The sequence below is a fragment of the Anomaloglossus baeobatrachus genome, chromosome 6, assembly GCF_048569485.1.
Source record: "Anomaloglossus baeobatrachus isolate aAnoBae1 chromosome 6, aAnoBae1.hap1, whole genome shotgun sequence".
Classification (NCBI taxonomy): domain Eukaryota; kingdom Metazoa; phylum Chordata; class Amphibia; order Anura; family Aromobatidae; genus Anomaloglossus; species Anomaloglossus baeobatrachus.
This window is the reverse complement of record NC_134358.1, coordinates 190,060,810-190,079,661: the sequence shown is the minus strand read 5'-3', so window position 1 is coordinate 190,079,661 and position 18,852 is coordinate 190,060,810.

The following is an 18,852-nucleotide window of genomic DNA, read 5'->3' as shown; positions in this document are numbered from 1 at the left end:
GACCTGATCAGGCCGGCACAGGTCTCTGGAGTTATCTTGGCCCACTCCTCCATGCAGATCTTCTCCAAGTTATCTAGGTTCTTTGGGTGTCTCATGTGGACTTTAATCTTGAGCTCCTTCCACAAGTTTTCAATTAGGTTAAGGTCAGGAGACTGACTATGTCACTGCAACACCTTGATTTTTTCCCTCTTGAACCAGGCCTTGGTTTTCTTGGCTGTGTGCTTTGGGTTGTTGTCTTGTTGGAAGATGAAATGACGACCCATCTTAAGATCCTTGATGGAGGAGCGGAGGTTCTTGGCCAAAATCTCCAGGTAGGCCGTGCTATCCATCTTCCCATGGATGCTGACCAGATGGCCAGGCCCCTTGGCTGAGAAACAGCCCCACAGCATGATGCTGCTACCACCATGCTTGACTGTAGAAATGGTATTCTTTGGGTCGTATGCAGTGCCATCCAGTCTCCAAACGTCACGTGTGTGGTTGGCACCAAAGATCTCGATCTTGGTCTCATCAGACCAGAGAACCTTGAACCAGTCTGTCTCAGAGTCCTCCAAGTGATCATGAGCAAACTGTAGACGAGCCTTGACATGACGCTTTGAAAGTAAAGGTACCTTACGGGCTCGTCTGGAACGGAGACCATTGCGGTGGAGTACGTTACTTATGGTATTGACTGAAACCAATGTCCCCACTGCCATGAGATCTTCCCGGAGCTCCTTCCTTGTTGTCCTTGGGTTAGCCTTGACTCTTCGGACAAGCCTGGCCTCGGCATGGGTGGAAACTTTCAAAGGCTGTCCAGGCCGTGGAAGGCTAACAGTAGTTCCATAAGCCTTCCACTTCCGGATGATGCTCCCAACAGTGGAGACAGATAGGCCCAACTCCTTGGAAAGGGTTTTGTACCCCTTGCCAGCCTTGTGACCCGCCACGATCTTGTCTCTGATGGCCTTGGAATGCTCCTTTGTCTTACCCATGTTGACCAAGTATGAGTGGTGTTCACAAGTTTGGGGAGGGTCTTAATTAGTCAGAAAAGGCTGGAAAAAGAGATAATTAATCCAAACATGTGAAGCTCATTGTTCTTTGTGCCTGAAATACTTCTTAATACTTTAGGGGAACCAAACAGAATTCTGGTGGTTTGAGGGGTTGAATAATAAATGACCCACTGAATAAACTTTTCACAATTTAAAAAAAAAAAAAAAAAAAAAAAAAGAAATAACATTCTTTTTTGCTGCAGTGCATTTCACACTTCCAGGCTGATCTACAGTTCAAATGTCACAATGCCAAGTTAATTCTGAATGTGTAAACCTGCTAAATCTGCAGGGGGTTGAATACTACTTGTAGGCACTGTATATGTCTGAGCCTATCCTGTGATATATGTGCCCCCATCTTCTATGTCATATATAGGATTTACCAAACTTATCTTCACAAAGAGTTGACTGCACTCCTGATCGAGACAAACCTGCAAATGCAGTTGTGAGAAGCAACATTATCAATATAACTTAACATCATAGCCACACCAAAGACAAGCAGCTACAGCCACCACAGTAGGGGTTAAATAATTAATTGTTTGACCAAATGTAGCAGGGGGATCTTAAAGTTGATCATTTTGTGCGACCCCCAAAAGTTGGTAGAAATTTCCAATTGGCCCTTGGCACAAAAAACGTTTCTCACCCCTGCCTTAGAGTGATTAGACAGAGTATTGTGATTATTAGTGATTAGACAGATTATTCCAGTGACCAACAGTTTGTCTCTCATATATCTCTTCACCTGCCATTTTCCCAAATGCCTAAAAACTTCTGAATTAATACCTTATTAATACTAACCTGGAGAGCATGGCAGAAGACCAAACAATAGCTATCATTACACACTAACTATTTCACCCACCTTTCCCTAATTCAAAACCCTACCATCAAACATGGACAATCTCATCATACATTTTACCTTTGCTATAAAATGGGACTGAGATCTATTGATAATTTATTAGATCATTCACATGATCATATGCTAAATATTTCAGACCTTAATTCTAAATACTCAAAAATCTCATTTGCACTTTTCCCTTATCTCCAAGCTACGACATACGTAGATGTACAATTATGGCAATTTTTTTAGGTTTTCATGGAAAAATTATTGTTCAAAGGTTGTGTTTATCTGAATTTTCATTAAGAGAAATTGGTATTTCTGGTAAAGAAGGAATATGATTCATGCATTTTTAATGATCTAAAAAGAAAGCAAAAATAAACACGAGTTATAAAATAACTTAAAAGTGATTCATAGTTGCCTTTTAACCACAACTATTGTGAATTTCTTCAAGATTCAGTTAATGTGACATGAAGTACTTCTAAACCTTCAAAAGTGGTGTAAAGGTACAATTCTTTCAAAATTCCATTTTACAATTCTACTGACTTATTGAAACCTCAAAACTTCTCTAATTTATTTCCTATGTGTCCTTGATACCCACAGGAATATTTTAAAAAAGAAGTAGGAAATAGATGTTCTAACAGACCACGCTGCTGTGAAAGAGAAGAAGTTCCACGTGTGGTAATGCTTCAAGTAGATTGTGTTTATATCATAAGTAGTTCTGTTTTGAAAAAGGATTCGGTAGGGATCTGAAACACATAAATAAAAGCTACTTGAAGCATTGCCAGACATAGAACTATTCCTCTTTTACAGCAGCGCGTTCTTCCAGAACTTCTATTTCCTACTTCTCCTCAATTTATGTGCAGAAGAAGATCTTATTTTATCTGCAGATGTGAATGAAGGATCTGAATAATCTATGGACATTCATTGGAGTTGTGGCATACACAACTCAATCAAGTGAGCAACCCACCACCCTCGATTTCACTTTACAAATACACTATTACCCTATATGGGCTTTGCACTTATCTCCCTTTTTCTGTTCTAAATTTTTAAAAAGGAAAAGTAGGAGATAGATGTTCTGGTAGACCATGCCGCTGTAAAAAAGGAGTGCTTTCTATGGTTGCACACCCCATTTCTATGGTTGCGCGTTCTTGGGTTAAGGCATCCTTCCACTAGAGGAGGTGCCTATGTCATTCCTTTAGGTAGTCTACCAGTCTGCCAGCTAGTTGCCAGGTCCCATGCTGCTGTCCATTTAACTATTCCTGAGTCTGCTTTCCTGTACATATCTGTCCGTGCCTTCCTGTTGGCCTCACCTAGCCCACCTGCACTGGCCTGCACCTGTGTCTGTTCCTGAGTCTTTCTCCTGTCCCTCCAGAAGTGCCTCCTTTACTTGTCTTTCAGGGAGTATTGCAATCTCTCCTTTAAATTAATTTGGTAAGAGATAGCCTGGCCATTAAGGATATGTTCATATGTAGCATTTTTGCTGCATTTACTATGCAAATTAAAAGTTGATTTTTACAGTACCAGCAAAAGCTGGGAGATTTAATAAATCTAATGCACATGGTTGCTTCTTTTTCCTGACTGAAATAGAAACTGCTGCATTTCTGAAAGAAGCAGCATGCCAATTCTTTTAGCATTTTTTTCAACTTTTTTTTAACATTGAAAGCAATGATAAGGTGCAAAAAGCAGCAAAAACGTTTTGAGTGAACATAACCTAAGGGTAAGAGGAGGCATTTTTTTTTATTTTCCTTATATTCATGTCATTTTAAAGGAAAAAATGTTTCCTAGCATTTTTTTCTGTAAGATCCAAAGTAGTGTAAAACTCTGACTACATTGCTCCCAGCAGGGACCTGGGAGTCAGAGATGCATCAAGGCATCTTCAACATGGTGTTCCCATTCCATTTGAGCACTATTTCTATTTTATTTCAGTGATTTTACTGACGTTAGACCTGCTGACTTGACTGTATGGGTGAAGTATGTAAACTGACTCTGTAGGAACGTTTTGAGTATTGTTGCTCTGTGGGGGAAGTCGGCTACTCTTGACTGTGTGGGTAAGCTGGGAAAATATTCTCTGTAGGGGCCTTTTTGAGAATTGTTGCTCTGTGGGGGAACTCTGTCTATCTTGACTGTGTGTGTGAACTACTTGGAAAACAAACTCTGTTGGGTATTTTTTAAGAATTGTTGCTCTGTGGGGAACTCTAACAACCTTGACTGTGTAGGTGAACTAGGAAAATAGGTTCTGTTGCTGTCTTTTTGAGAATTGTTGCTTTGTGGGGGAACACTAAAGCGGGCTTTACACGCTACAATATCGCTAGCAATTGCTAGCGATATCGTACGCAAAAACACCCGCCCCCGTCGTGCATGCGATATCGTGTGATCGCTGCCGCAGCGAACCTTATCGCTACGGCAGCGTCACACGCACTTACCTGGTCTTCGTTGTCGCTGTGACTGCCGAACAATCCCTCCCTCAAGGGGGAGGGACATTCGGCATCACAGCAACGTCACTGCGATGTCACTAAGCGGCCGGCCAATCAAAGCGGAGGGGCGGAGATGAGCGTGACGAACATCCCGCCCACCTTCTTCCTTCCGCATTGCGGCCGGCGGCAGGTAAGGAGACGTTCCTCGCTCCTGCAGTGTCACACACAGCGATGTCTGCTGCCGCAGGAGCGACGAACCACATCCATAATCAACCATTACCGATTTTTGGTTTTGGGACGACCTGTCCATGGTGAACGATTTTCACCATTTTTGAGGTCGCTTAAGGTCACTGGTAAATGTTGCACGCTGCGATATTGTTAATGACGCCGGATGTGGGTCACTAACAACGTGACCCCGACGATAAAACATTAACGATATCGTTGCGTGTAAAGCCCCCTTAACAATCATGGCTCTGTGGGTAAACTTTGAAAACTGGCTATGTATTGTCATTTTTGCTCTATGGAGGAGCTCTGCCTATATTAATTATGTCATGAACTTGGAAAACCGACTCTGTTGGGGCCTTTTTAAGGAAATTTTGCTCTCTGGGGGAAATCTAACAATATTGACTGTATGGGTTAACTCTGAAAACAGGCTATGTAGGGGCTTTTTTGAGAGCTGTTGTTCTGTGAGTGAAATCTAATAAACTTAACTTTGTGGGTAAACTGGGAATTTAGGCTCTGTAGGTGCCTTTTGAGAATTGTTGCTCTGTGGGGGATCTTTAACAGTCTTTACTGTGTGGGTGAACTGGCTCTGTTTGTATCTCTTTGAGGCATATTGCTCTGTGGGAAAACTAACAATCTTTACTATGTGAGGAAACAGGAAAAACAGACTCTGTTGGGACCTTTCTGAGAATTGGTGCTCAGTGGGGGAACTATAACAATTTTGACTGTGGGAGTAAACTCTGAAAACAGGCTCTGTAGGGGCATTTTGGGCAATTGTTGCTCTGAGTGGGAACTCTACCTGTGTGGGTGAAGTAGGAAAATAGGCTCTGCAGTGGCCTTTTTGAAAATTGTGGATGTCCAGGAAAAATATAAGAGTCAACAAGTCGGTTCTTTACAAAATCTATCAGTTTTGGTGTGACAAATAAGGCAGTGCAGGTGGCTCCTATGGTTTGTAATAATGAGATCACAGATGTCCATGCATGCACTGTTCAAAAAACGTGAAGAAACCTCAACATTAATATCATTATAAGAAGCATGAACCTGAGTTTGTCAAAAAAAATAAAGTAGAAGATTGGAAACAGGTGACTTGAAGTGATGAGACTAGTCTCTAAAGGGTATGGAAAAAGAGGCTAACGGATAGAGTAATTAAAGGAACTATCAAGTTTGGTGGAGGAAGCCTGATGATATGGGGGTTGTTTCATGGGCACAAGACATTGGATACTTGATCTGAATCCATGGTGGTCCCAATGCTGAGCTATATGTGAGAATCCTTCAAGATGGATTACTTAGTTAGTACACTTGAGTACTATGGGTAGGAATTGGATGATAGTGTTCCAGCAGGACACTTACCCAAATCATAGTCGAGATTTGCAAGAAAAGGTTCAATGACCATGAAGTAGAGGTGCTGGATTACCCCCACAATCCTTACACCTTAACCAAACAAACACTTATGCGTAGATTGAAGAAAAAGCTGTATACATACTTAAGTGAGTTGACCATTATTCACCAACATTGGGAACATGTAGTAGAGACCTGGGATCAGATTTAGATTGAATCCAACCGAGAACATGCCCAGAAAGATTTATGCAGTGTTGAAAGCCAAAGGTGAATTTATAAAATATTAGCTGTACTACCCGGCTTCACCCGGGTTAATAACTGCTGTTAACAAAATAGAATGTATTAACAAAAATGTATTCTGCACACAAAAACCACAAAACTAATAGATAGAAATGTAATTATTAAAAGGCAAAAACTAAGCTAATAGAAGCATTTCACAACATATATTTCAACACCACAGATTTTCCACACAGATTTAACTAAATTGGACAGTGATGTGTCCTGTCTGTCTCTTTCCCCGTCTGTCTCTTTCCCCGTCTGTCTCTTTCCAGGTCTGTCTCTTTCCAGGTCTGTCTCTTTCCAGGTCTGTCTCTTTCCAGGTCTGTTTCTTTCCAGGTCTGTTTCTTTCCAGGTCTGTCTCTTTCCCCGTCTGTCTCTTTCCCCGTCTATCTCTTTCCCCGTCTGTCTCTTTCCAGGTCTGTCTCTTTCCAGGTCTGTCTCTTTCCAGGTCTGTCTCTGTCTGTCTCTTTCACTGTTTGTCTTATTCCATGTCTGTCTCTCTCTCTTTGTCTGTCTCTGTCTGTCTCTTTCCCTGTCTGTCTCTGTCTGTCTCTCTGTCTCTCGCTCTGTCTGTCTCTCTGTCTCTCTCTATCCGTCTCCCCACCGACATCTTATTACCTCACATATAAGCTTCTTAAACTATGAATGTCTTTTGTTCCTATACCAACCAATCACAACTCTTTCTAATAACCTGTATTTCTAGGCTCCATTTACTTTAATGGAGGCATGTTTTTTGGAGAGTAACTGTAAAGCACAGGGTTAAATGTTCCTGTCAAAACATAGTCTACGACGTTCCCTGGGTCACATGAAGGGTCCGTGCAAAATTTCGTGATTGTAAATGCGACGGTGCGGACACACTTTTTATTCACTTTTCCCCATTATGTAGATAGGGGCAAAATTAATTGGTAAATTGGAACGCGCGGGGTTAAAATTTTGCCTCACAACATAGCCTATGATGCCCTTGGGGTCCAGATGTGTGAGTGTGCAAAATTTTGTGGCTGTAGCTGCGACGGTGCAGATGCCAATTCCGGACATACACACATACATACACACATTCAGCTTTATATATTAGATTAACATAATAATACAAATTTAAATTTAGTTTTTTAGAAACAAAACAGTAAGAATGCAGTATCATGACAAGAATCTACATAACTAATCATATGCTAAATAGTTGTAAGTCAAATTTATATATGAGATAACCAAGATGATTGTCTATAAAATGGAGGTAGTGTCATGTTCAAAGCTGTAGTGGTTGTGAGATATGGAGACTGAAAATCAATAGTTCAAAACATTGTTACCCTTTTGCTCATCAGTGTATCTAATTATGCCACCTCCACTTCAGCTTTCCTGGTCCTTTGTTTAATTTTAGGTTCTTCTCTATTTGAGGCTCATGACTTCAGTGATGTATGTCGCCTCCTATATGACCATCTGAGCTTTGACACTAAGAGAGTACAAGACCACACAGATAACTAGGAAAGCTGCAGTGGAGGTGGTGAAAGGAGTCAGGTGAATGCTTTAAATAGGTGGGTAAATATATGCTGTCATTATTTTCTTCGCATCAAGATATCTTAGTGCATCAGGGAATGTGTGTCATTTTAGTAAAGCAACATATGTGACTAAATTACAGTAACTTGTGAATTAAACATGTACGGTGATAAGATAATGATGTTAGTACAAACAAATGCTGGAGAAAGAAATGAAAGGTTATGGAATTTAGAGAGTAGCTGTGAAATAAATTGTTACTTTCTATAAATTACATTATATACAGATGAATGCAGTACACTTGCATGTTTTGGGAGCATGTTGTGAGCATAAAATGATTATTATTATAAATATGGAATATCCGCAGGGGAATAAATGTAAACTTGTATACTTTTCTAAGAACCCTAACCTGTTAATTTTCATTTTTCACATGCCTTTTGGCAACCAGATATAGTATATATATATAAATATAATTAGTATTGTGTACCCGCAGGCCTCCTTATATCCTCCTGAGCTTTAATGGTACTCTATGTAAGGGTAAAAAAATTCAATAGTATACAGTAGTGTATGAAATAAAAGGGAAAAGCATTGACAACCTACTTTCCATAATGCAAGTAATCAAACTGTTGTTCTATTATAATCTTTTTGAAAAAGCCACTAGTGTTTGTACACCATTGCAAATATAAAATATATTCTGCTAGGCTACGGTGATTGTTAATAAATCTGGTGGCAGCCCGATTAAAACACAAACATAGCTGAACAGCACTGCTCTGTTCAATGTACAAGCCAAGAACTGCAGATCAGCTCTAATTCTCTTCAATACTCTTTATAGTATTCAAGTTTTAGTTTATAGTACTTGAAGTACTTAAAGGGTTGGTTCAAAATTAAATTTAATTTTCATACTAAACTTTATCTAGTTAATGTCATAATTAGTGATGGGTGAATAGCAAAATACTCAGATTCAGAATATTAACGCCAAAAAATTTGTACTATTTGTGTATTCGTTCATTCTTTCTTTTATATATGATGAAAGAAATAAGTATTTGAACCCGTACTAATTTTGTAAGTTTTCCCACGGACAAAGACATGCACAGTCTATAATTTTAAGGGTAGGTTAATTTTAACAGTGAGGGATAGATTATCCAAAATAAAATCCAGAAAATCACATTGTATAAATTCTATAAATTTATTTGCATTTTGTAGACATAAGTAAGTATTTGATCCACCGGAAAACCATTAAACGTTCTGGATCCTATAGATCACTTAGACGCTCCTAATCAACTTGTTAAATGCGTTAGACAGCTGTCTTAAATTGTCACCTGTATAAAAGACTCCTGTCCACAGACTCAATTAATCAGTCAGACTCTAACCTCTACAACATGGGCAAGACCAAAGAGCTTTCTAAGGATGCCAGGGACAAGATCATAGACCTGCACAATTTAGGAATGGGCTACAAAACAATAAGTAAGATGATAGGTGAGAAGTAGACAACTGTTGGTGCAATAGTAAAAAAATGGAAGAAATGCAAAATGAGTGTCAATTGACATCGATCAGGGACACCATGCAAAATCTCATCTTGTGGGGTATCCAGGATCATGAGGAAGGTGAGAGATCAGCCTAAAACTACATGGGGGAACTTGTTGATGATCTCAAGGCAGCTCGGACCACTGTCAACAAGAAAACCATTGGTAAACATTATTTTTTGTCTCAGCCAAGCATTCAGTAGGCCCTAACCATGCTCTGAAAGACAAAAAAAAATACTTAGCAGGCCACCCACCAACAGGTCTAAACACTAAATAGGCCAATTTTTACCGGCTTCCCTGGAAAGTGTGCCATTTACTGTATGTTTGTGGACACCAATGCTTGCTGCAACCTCCTAGCAGCGGTTGTCCTTCAGTACTAGCTCCCCAACTGCCACTATATTTTTCCCTTCACCAGCAGGTGTCTTACAACATCACCGACGTCCTGACCAGTTAATGGGAACGTCAACATAGCAACCAACATGTGAATAAGTGCTTGTGTTCCTGGGTGCTATGTTTCTTTTACCACTGCATCCTTATACACATAAGGATGGACAAATCAGGGGCGCTCTAATCCAAGAACCATAATAAAAACATGGAGTTCCCTAAACCTGACCCTGATATGTACCTGCCTGAAGGTAGGGTTTGGCATAACTTTAGTTCATATACTGCATGTATTTAGTAAAGACTAGTGTTGAGCCACCCCCCAGGTGTTCGAGTTCGGTTCGTCGAACGGCGGCTTAGTTCAGAGAACGTTTGATGAAGGTTCGACGAACACCTTCGAAACCCATTGAAAACAATGGCAGGCAAGCAAAAACACATACAAACACATTATACATGTACACATACAGTTAATAAACATTGCCATCACACTTAAAGGTCCCCGCGATGCGTCCTGCACTCTGTCTCCCGCCGCTTTTTCTTCCGATCATCTCTGCGCCCTCCAGGTAACCAGCACTAATGAAAGGACCATCCTTGACGTCAAAATAGCATGTGACCAGTCCCGTGTGTATTATCTCATTGGTTACAGACTGGTCACATGGCCAAACTTCATGCTAGGTCCTGTCAGTGCATCTCTCTGGTACGCGGTGCTCGTTTGATCATACCTGTGTACCGGCGAGATCCTTGGGCACATGCTTAGCTCCCCGTTCCTGCATGTGGGCACTCTTTACAGAGTCAGCCCACATGCAAGGACTGGATGCCACAGCCGGTGAATAACGGAGATCCCCGTTGCTATAGTAACCCGCCTGTCAGATTTCTATTGCAATGGTGGCAGTGGTGACATCACCGCTTACAACCTGCAGCCTCTGCTCACTCACTGAGAGATTAGACTGCACGGGAGCAGCAGTGTCTTCCTCCCATGCAGTGCTGTCTGATGTAGCAGAGCTGCATGGGTTGAAGGAGAAAGACCAAGATCGTGGATGGGTGAGACGGAGTAATAAAAATTCCAATAAAGTTTTTTTTCTCTGTGTGGTGTCTTTTTTTAACACTTTATTGGAGATTCATAATGGACGGGTCATACTTGCCTGACATTAAGAATCTCTGGCTTAATACTAGCTAGTAAAACAAAGGTAGTATTAACCCATTATTACCCAGCGAGCCACCCGTCACCAGGGCAGCTGGTAGAGTTGGATACAGTGCCAGATGATGGTGCTTCTTTAAAAACTCCATTTTCAGGGGCGGCTGCGGACTGCAATTCGAAGCAGAGGGGCCCAGAAAGCTCGGGCCAACCTGTGCTATGGATTCCAATCCCCAGCTGCCTAGTTGTACCGGGCTGGACACAAAAATGGAGCGAAGACCATGTCGTTTTTTTTTTAAATATTTCATGAAATTCATGAAATAATTAAAAAAAGTGCTTCCCTATATTTTTAGTTCCCAGACGGGTAAAAATAAGCAGCTGGGGATTGGGGGCAGCCGTACCTGCTTGCTGTACCTGGCTAGAATACAAAAATATGGCGAAGCCCACGTCATTTTTTTGGTGGGCAAAAAACTCCTGCATACAGTCCTGGATAGAGTATGCTGAGCCTTGTAGTTCTGCAGCTGCTGTCTGCTCTCCTGCATACACTAGTGAATGGAGCATTCTGAGCCCTGTAGTTCTGCAGCTGCTGTCTGCTCTCCTGCATACACTAGTGAATGGAGCATTCTGAGCCCTGTAGTTCTGCAGCTGCTGTCTGTTCTCCTGCATACACTCCTCCATACAGACAGCAGACAGCAGCGGCAGAACTACAAGGCTCCACATACTCCATCCAGGACTGTATGCATGAGTTTTTTGCCCCCCAAAAAAATTATGTGGGTTTCGCCATGTTTTTGTATGCAAGTCAGGTACAACAGGCAGCTGGGGGCTGCCCCCAACCCCCAGCTGCCTTTTTGTACCCGTCTGGGAACCAAAAATATAGAGAAGCCCTTTTTTTTTTAATTATTTCATGAATTTCATGAAATAATTAAAAAAAAAAAAAAATGACGTGTGCTTCGCCCAATTTTTGTGTCCAGCCAGGTACAACTAAGCAAAGATAAACCAAGGAAACAATTGTGAAAACATACCCTGCTGTAACTAAATAACAGCATAGTGCATATAAACATAGGGTACTTAGTAAACACTGTTTTTGATCAAAAAAAGCATAAAGCTATCCCACCAAACGTCAAGGTGTACCCAGTTGGGATAGTAAAGAAAAATTTTTCCAGGTCACCCGATTAATGATCCTGGGTTCCTCTATTCAGGACGGTGCAAGGAGGTGGGCTCCAGGTGCAGGAGAAAGCAGTAACCGGTAGAAGAATTGGATCCAGCAGCACGTCCAAGATAAATGATAAAATGTAACTTTATTTCAAAAGAATAAAAACATGTTGGATGGACATCCAGGGGTGATTAAAAAATGTCTTACGCGTTTCTGGCCTAGTGACCCTTAATCTTAGACATATTACAACCAAATAGAACACAATATATACAAGAGTACCCAGCTATTCCTTCAAACAGAAAAAAAAAAAACAAAACAAAACACAGCATTTCCGATTTAAACGTGCCCAGGTTGAATCAATCAGGCTGTTGAAAAAAATCACAGCATGGGAAAATCCAATTCATGGTTCCCATGCTGGCAAATTAACCCTTCCATTGATTGTGTCGGGTCCATGGATCATATTATATAAGATTGTAAATAATTCCAGTTGTATTTAATTTTCAATTGTTTGTTAATATTTTTTTCTATATTTTGTGACTGAACTCAACTGAATTGACTACAACCCGTTATGACAATCATGTTTTAACAGACAACATTTCAAAATATTATTGGTTTGTTACCAGCTAGACGATCTATAACAAAAAAAAACAAAAAACCCTATATACATAATTCATATAATAAAGGCAATGACAACACAGTCTGCCACAAGGTTGAAAAGGACACTAACATGATTTTCCAACCATAAAACACGAAATGCCATATTAGGCACCATGTAAATCCAAAAAAGCCGCACCCTGAGTAAACGCAACATGTGAACAACCAATGCAGTGAAAAAACTAGTAAATATACATAAGGACATTTCTAATATTCATGCCGTTGGGCATACAAGAATTATACATCAGAATCCACTTGGCTTCTCTATCCCGCAAAATGCGGGAGCGATCCCCTCCTCTTCTAGGAAAGGGGATCTGCTCAATAGCATTAACCCGGAAAGAGCTAACATCGCCATCATGTTCATAAAGAAAATGTCTTGATGCTCTGGACAGACTTCTAGAAGTAGGATTCAAAATATCGTAGAGGTGTTCACCAATGCGCTTTCTCAAGGTGCGACTCGTAGATCCTATGTACTGTTTATGACATTTTTCGCAAGTAATGGCATAGACACAATACTCAGTACCGCAATTTATAAAAGATTTAATCTCATAATGTGCTCCAGTGTTTAAATTGACACTTTCCCTAGTGCTATACATATATGGACATGTGCCGCACGCCTTCCTACCACATCTGTACGAGCCACATGTAGGCAACCAGTTCCCTCCATTAATGCACATAGATTTTCTCAGAAAACAATCACTAGGGGAAACTATGCTGCCAACCATGGCCGCACGTTTTGGAATAAACCGGCAGCCCGTGTCCAAGATGTTACCAAGATTCTCATCAACATATAAAAGGGGCAAATTCTTGCAAATGATGTTTACAATTCTAAAAAAACTGTGGCTATATTGAGTGGAAAAAACCAAGCTATTATCATCATATAGTTCTTTACAGGAGCTCACTTGTCGCAAGTAATGTGTTCTTGGCTTAAGATCCACTTTCATTCTAGCCCTGTCAATAAGAGCTTTATCATAACCCCTACTAGATAATCTCCTACCAATACGCTCACATTCTTTGTTATAAGCACTTTGGGTGCTGCAGGATCTTTTTGCCCTGGTGTATTCACCGGTTGAAATGTTTTTCACTACATGGTTCAGATGGTTACTGGTAGCGTGTAAGATAGAGTTACCTGCAATAATCTTTCTATGAAGCTTTGAGTTGACCCGGTTATTAACTGGGTCCCCTGTTAGAGTTAGATCTAGGAAAGAAATGATTTTATGTTGATGATTAGAAACAAACTTAAGATTATAGTCGTTTGAATTCAGATATCCGAAAAATTCCGGTATGGTCACCTCATGTCCCCTCCAGACAATCAAAATGTCGTCTATGAAGCGACCATACCAGAGAATATCAGATAAGAAAGGATTCCAGATGTTGTAGATGTACTGTTTTTCCCACCAATTCATATAGATGTTCGCCAATGAAGGTGAGAATCTCGCCCCCATACTGCATCCACAAACCTGGATATAATATTGCTTCAGAAAAATAAAATAATTGTTTCTCAGCAAAAAGGAGGTGACATCTATAATAAAATCCTGCAGAATTTCGGAATAAGCAGTGCACATCAACAGCTGTTCCTGGAGTGCAGTCATGGCAAGAGCATGTGGTATGGAAGAATATAACGCCGTCACATCACTGCAGATCCAGGAATAGCTGTCCTTCCATTCAATGCCCCGCATTGTGACTAAAACATGTTGGAAATCCCTAATATAGGCAGGAGATAATTTCATGAGAGGCTGTAGCCTTTCATCAACCCATGCCCCAATGTTCTCCAAGAGGGCACCCACCCCAGACACAATGGGTCTAAAGGATGGAGGGAAGGTGTCCTTATGGGTCTTGGGCAATGCATGAAACAAAGGGACTTTGGCATGTTCCAGGGTCATGTATTCCATCTGCCTCTCATTTAACAGACCCAAATCCACTCCCCTCTGCAATAATTCCTGTAACATGGTACGTATATGACATGTCGGATCCCCATCAATCTTACGATACGTTTGATTGTCTTCCAGCATAAGTTGTATCTGCCTTTCATATAAGCCTTGATCTAAAACCGTGACTGAGCCGCCCTTATCAGAATTTTTTATAATAATTCGGTCATTTGATTTTAATTGACCAAGGGCAGTTCGCTCAGAATACGTCAGGTTACTGCGACCTGCGGTTTTAGCACTTACAGCATGTAGTTTTTTTAATTCCTCAAAAACAACATACTGATAATCGTTCATGACAGTTGAACGTGAGGCCAGGGGGTAAAATTCCGGATTCGGAACCATCCTGGAAAAGTCCGTGTCAGTAATGAGATCTTCCTTGTCACCTGTAGTATTGAGGGAAGTCAGGTTCTGCAAGGCCATCTGCTCTTTAAACAATAAATTGTCATACTGGTTAATAAAACCTTCTTTTCTTCTGTCAGCTTTCCCATCATTTTCCACAGAAGATTGAAAAAAATGTTTTTTTCACAGTTAGTTGTCTAATAAACCTGTTTACGTCTTTAAAGGTAGAATACAAGTCAAAATTTCTCATAGGCGCAAAATTCAGACCCTTCTTAAGTACACTGATCTGGTCAGCAGACAAAATGGTGGCTGATAGGTTTAAAACTGTAAATTCATTTCCCTCCGTTATTTGCGATTCCTGAACGTGTAACTGTGTGTCTTTATTTGACTTGTGTTTCCTGCCCGACCTCCTTGTGGGTTTTTTGATTTTCTTCAACCTTGGCCGAAAAAAATCCTATCAGATGTTGTGGGCAAGCATTCGGGCTCTGACTCCCCTTCCATAGTGTCCAGCTCCGTGGACAAAAAACTCACACGAGAGTCATGACAGTTAGATCTATAAACATCCGAGGTGTTTTTAAAAATAGGTCTGGGTTATCTCAGAGCCCTTACGTCCCACCAGGTGTAAACTTCGTCGTTATCATAGTTTTTTCTGTCACAGGAAAACTTCCTCTGCTTAGTCTCTGTTATGTTACTTTCTAGCTTGTCTTGACAGTCGGAGACATCTTTTTTCAATTTTGTATAAGATGCATCATCCTTAAATTTAAGCAGGGAAACATCCAGTTCTTTTATTTCATTCTCCAATGTGGTGATCCGTGATTGTTCCCTGTTCACAATAAGCTTCATCAATTTTGTGGAACAGTCCGTGAGTATGTCATTCCATGATTTCAAAAAATCTGGATCAAACACGAAGGTGGGCTGTTTTTTTAAACGTAAGACCCGCGGGATCATAGAACTTTCAATATATTTCTGTAATGTTATGCAGTCCCACCAAGTGCACACTCTGGAAGACACCAATTCTCCATTTTCTGCATGCACTCCTTAAGGTCTGTGGTTGCAACACCAGCAGCAGTGCTATCCAGAGAAAAAATAGCCGCTGCTTTGTTCAATCTGTCCGTGTTGTCAGGATTAAAGAAAGCCATATTAGGCAAGGAGCAGTGGGGTACCCAAACTTAAAACACGTTCAATAAGTCTTGTTCAATAATTTAAGGAACCAGTCTATTAATTCACAGTTCATGAAAAAATCCAGTCACATAATAGTGGAAGTAAAGAAGCGGGGAGCTCAGAATAAACACCAAGCAATACGAAAAGAAATTTTTTTCCAGCTCACCCGATTAATGATCCTGGGTTCCTCTATTCAGGACGGTGCAAGGAGGTGGGCTCCAGGTGCAGGAGAAAGCAGTAACCGGTAGAAGAATTGGATCCAGCAGCACGTCCAAGATAAATGATAAAATGTAACTTTATTTCAAAAGACTAAAAACATGTTGGATGGACATCCAGGGGTGATTAAAAAATGTCTTACGTGTTTCTGGCCTAGTGACCCTTAATCTTAGACATATTACAACCAAATAGAACACAATATATACAAGAGTACCCAGCTACTCCTTCAAACAGAAAAAAAAACAAAAAAAAAAAAACACAGCATTTCCGATTTAAAAATGTTAAACAATGTTAAACGTTAAAACATGATTGTCATAACGGGTTGTAGCCAATTCAGTTGTTGATATCCGTGGATTATTATTATTCTTTACCAATTATAATTATTTATTTATTTGGTGTTATAGAAAAGATAACAGAACAAAATTAAATAAACAAAATATAGAAAAAAATATTAACAAACAATTGAAAATTAAATACAACAACTGGAATTATTTACAAGCTTATATAATATGATCCATGGACCCGACACAATCAATGGAAGGGTTAATTTGCCAGCATGGGAACCATGAATTGGATTTTCCCATGCTGTGATTTTTTTCAACAGCCTGATTGATTCAACCTGGGCACGTTTAAATCGGAAATGCTGTGGGGTTTTTTTTTTTTCTGTTTGAAGGAGTAGCTGGGTACTCTTGTATATATTGTGTTCTATTTGGTTGTAATATGTCTAAGATTAAGGGCCAGAAACGCGTAAGATGTTTTTTAATCAACCCTGGATGTCCATCCAACATGTTTTTAGTCTTTTGAAATAAAGTTATATTTTATCATTTATCTTGGACGTGCTGCTGGATCCAATTTTTCTACCAGTTGGGATAGTACCTACACTCTCTAATATTAAAACCTTACCATGCGTCTAAAATAGGCCTCAATGTGGCTAAGGGCTGAGAGCAACCGGGTCCCAACAGGACACACAGTCAGGGGATGCACAGAATGAAATGCCCAGCTCACTGAGAAGGGGGCCACTCCCTGTTTGTACTGAATACAAAAAAAAACTACATAAAAACAAAAAAGTGAGCCGGAGTATGAGACGGTATACATGAAACTTGTGAGACCATGTTCCCACTGGCTATCAGACAAAGAGAAACCAAGGAAAAAATTGTGAAAACATACCCTGCTGTAACTAAATAAAAGCATAGTGCATATGAACATAGGGTACTTAGTAAACACTGTTTTTGATAAAAAAAAAGCATAAAGCTATCCCACCAAACATCAAGGTGTACCCAGTTGGGATAGTACCTACACTCTCTAATATTAAAACCTTACCATGGGTCTAAAATAGGCCTCAATGTGGCTAAGGGCTGAGAGCGACCGGGTCCCAACAGGACACACACAGTCAGGGGGATTCAAAGAATGAAATGTCCAGCTCACTAAGAAGGGGGCCACTCCTCTCAGAAGAGAGAAAAGAGAAGAGAGAGAGGGAGAGAGAAAGAGAGAAGAGGAAGAGAGGTGAGAGAGAAGAGGAGAGAAGAGAGAGAAAGAAGAGAGAATAGAGAGAGAAGAGAGAGAGAGGGAGAAAGAGAGAAAAACAAAGAGAAAGAGAGAGAGAGAAAAAGAGAGAAAAAGAAAGAGAGAGAAAAAGAGAGCGAAAAAGAGAGAGATATAGAGAGAGATATAGAGAGAGAAAAAGAGAGAGAGAGAAAAAGAGAAAGAAAAAGAGAGAAAAGGAGAGAACAAGAGAGAGAGAAAAAGAGAGAGAGAGTAGAGAGAATAGAGAGAGAAGAGAGAGCAATGCAGCCTCATTCCGTGAACTGCTCCGATTTTAGAGGTGTGTCTCGCAGCTCACAGCTGATGTCCTCCCCTCAGTGCATAATTAAATTATAAATAAATAATAATTAAATTTAAAAATAAATTAAATTCTTTACCGGGACGGCCAGGACTCGAGCTCGGGAAGTAATTCTCCTTAGGCAGTAGCTCTACCCATTGAGGCACTGCCTCTAATGAAAAGCATAGGAAGATTTGGTAATCTTGACCTCTGTAATGCAGTAGAGATATATCACACGCAGGCACTACCTGAGGGAAGTCGCCGGTGACAGCGTGGCTCACTTTAGTTGCTGCGTAGACTTGACACAGAGCGCTCGTGTTCTACGGCGCTCCCTGTCAGCTTCATGTAGCAGAGCTGAAAGCATCGTGTGGATTACTTCGGACCTGGATTGTTGTTTGGGGATTAATAAAAAGGTAAATGAGGGTTTTTTTTGTCTTTTTATTCCAAATAAAGGATTTTTCCTTGTGTGTGTTTATTTACTTTCACTTGCACATTAATCATGGAAGGTATCTCGGGGAGATGCCTGCCATGATTAACCCCTTATTACCCCGATTGCCACCGCACCAGGGCAATTCGGGATGAGCCGAGTAGAGTCCTGGGACTGTCGCATCTAATGGATGCGGAATTTCCGGGTGGCTTCTGGCTGATATTGGTATGGTGGTGGGCTCCCCATAACGTGGCGCTCCCTAATCCTGGCAATACCAGCCTCTAGCCGTGTGGCTTTATCTTGGCTGGTATCAAAATTGGGGGGAACCGCAGGGGTTTTTTTTAATTATTTATTTATTTTACTGCACGATATAGACACGCCCACCGGCAGCTGTGAATGTTTGCAGTGAGACAGCTGTCACTCATTCTTCTCAAATGAAAAAACATGTCCCTTGAAGAGTTTTGTACCGAGAACAAATCGGAGGATATCACTCAGAGAGAAGAAATGTGTGGACCCTATTATGC